This window comes from Kryptolebias marmoratus, linkage group LG11, assembly GCF_001649575.2.
Source record: "Kryptolebias marmoratus isolate JLee-2015 linkage group LG11, ASM164957v2, whole genome shotgun sequence".
Classification (NCBI taxonomy): Eukaryota; Metazoa; Chordata; class Actinopteri; order Cyprinodontiformes; family Rivulidae; genus Kryptolebias; species Kryptolebias marmoratus.
Genome location: NC_051440.1, coordinates 6,871,249 through 6,872,883, shown reverse-complemented (window position 1 = coordinate 6,872,883; position 1,635 = coordinate 6,871,249). Strand labels below are relative to the sequence as shown.

At 45.4% G+C, this 1,635-nt stretch overlaps 1 protein-coding gene across 2 annotated transcripts in view; it reads right to left on the bottom strand.

Annotated features, from left to right (window-relative positions):
• lingo1a (leucine rich repeat and Ig domain containing 1a) overlaps positions 1 to 1,635 on the bottom strand; it is a 165,293-nt gene that overhangs the window by 30,944 nt on the left and 132,714 nt on the right. Inside the window, exon 1 of one of the 2 annotated variants that reach the window (XM_017430010.3) lies at positions 904 to 1,505. The exons of the other annotated variant lie outside the window; for it this stretch is intronic. The gene's annotated coding sequence lies outside the window, so the exon portion shown is untranslated. Of the gene's footprint in view, positions 1 to 903; positions 1,506 to 1,635 lie in introns of those variants that run through there. 2 annotated transcript variants of the gene reach the window in all.

Genomic DNA, 1,635 nt, shown 5'->3' with positions numbered 1-1,635 from the left:
TTTTTTTTTTTTACTGTCATCTTGTGAAAAACAAAGAGTCCCAAGTTGTTTTGGAGAAAAGAAGGGGAAAAAAACTGCATATCTACAGAACCCTGCTTGCTTTCTCTCTGCTGCCCATTTAATAGATAGCCATCTTCTTTTTCTTTTCCATTTTTTTTTTTTTTGGAAGACGAATAAAATGGCATGGATGAGGGGAGGATCACGACTGCATCACACTTGCTCACAATGAGAAATGTTATCTCAGCAGAGCCCATATGCGCTGCCAAATGAAGGCTTTAGATGAAGGTAACATTTTAACATACACAAACACACACACACACACACACACACACACAATACCCACCCACATACACACATTCTGCCTCACTCTCACGCACTCTTACAGTCTCATCCGCGGGACAATTAAATTTGATGAACGCTTTAAGCCTTCACAGATAAACACAGAAAGGTTCATACATTAAAAAAGAAGAAGAAGAAAGAACGCGCACGCATAGGAATGGAAATAAATGCTTATACCTGCAGAGGACGCGCCTAACCACACTTAAGTCCTCATATAATGCTTTTTTTCTCTCTGTCTGTCCTGTCTGATGATGCCTTGAACGTCGCATAGATGGCAGGTAGCCTCATCATTTTTACCCTTTTCTTTTCTTTCCTGGTCTTACAGGTATAAAAAAGTCACACTGGGATTTTTTATTATTATTATTATTCAAGGAACGACAAAGAGAGCGAGGTTTGCCTGCATCCCGCTCTCCTTCCATCATCCATCCATCTTTGGCTCCGCGCCACAGTCATAAACCGCACGGAGAAAAGAGGCAGAAACAGATGGATCTCATCTTGAGAGGAGCAACATACAAGAAAAAGAAAAAAGAAAAAAATAGGCACACTGAAGGGACTGATATTTACCTGCTGTAGCCCTCACAGCGTCCAACCATGCTTTCGCATCTCTCCGAGACGGACGGCAACTCCCAGCCTCCACTCAAATTAAGATCTCAAGTCCATCCCTTTTGAAATTCAGCTTTCATTAAAAAAATAAATAAATAAATAAAAATTAGAGCAAAACAGACACCAGTCGGCGCGTCGTTGTTGATCCTCGACTGATTTTTCCCCCTCAGCAGCAGCAGAAGAAGCAGATAGAGATGCAGGAGTTTAAATAATCAGTCCAGGGACGGAGATGCGCGCGGACAAGACCGGTCCTCCCTGCGTCCTGACGGGACATTCCTTGCCTCCTCCTCCTTCCAGCTCCTGTGCGCCCCGAACGCGTCCTGGTGGGTTTTATGGAGGATATAGAAGGGATGCAGATGGCAGGTGGAGAGACGGAGAACAACTCCCACGCACGAGCTCCTTCCTTGATGCAGCCTCGCGGTGTGAGCAGCAGCACGCGGTGTGACTGGCTGGCGTCAGAGAGAGAGGCACGAGCTGGAAGGAGGGTCGGACAGGATCAGCGGAACCTGCCCGGCATCCAACTGAAGAGCGCGTGTGCGTGCGTGTGCGTGCCAGAGTCTATAATAATTTGCTACTTCACTTCTTGTTTAGCCTAGAAATTTATTAGTCAGCCTGCTGCAGATTTTCAAATCAGCTGGCGCGCGCGCACACTCACGAACGCGCTAATGAGCTTAAAATGATTTTTTTTTTTTT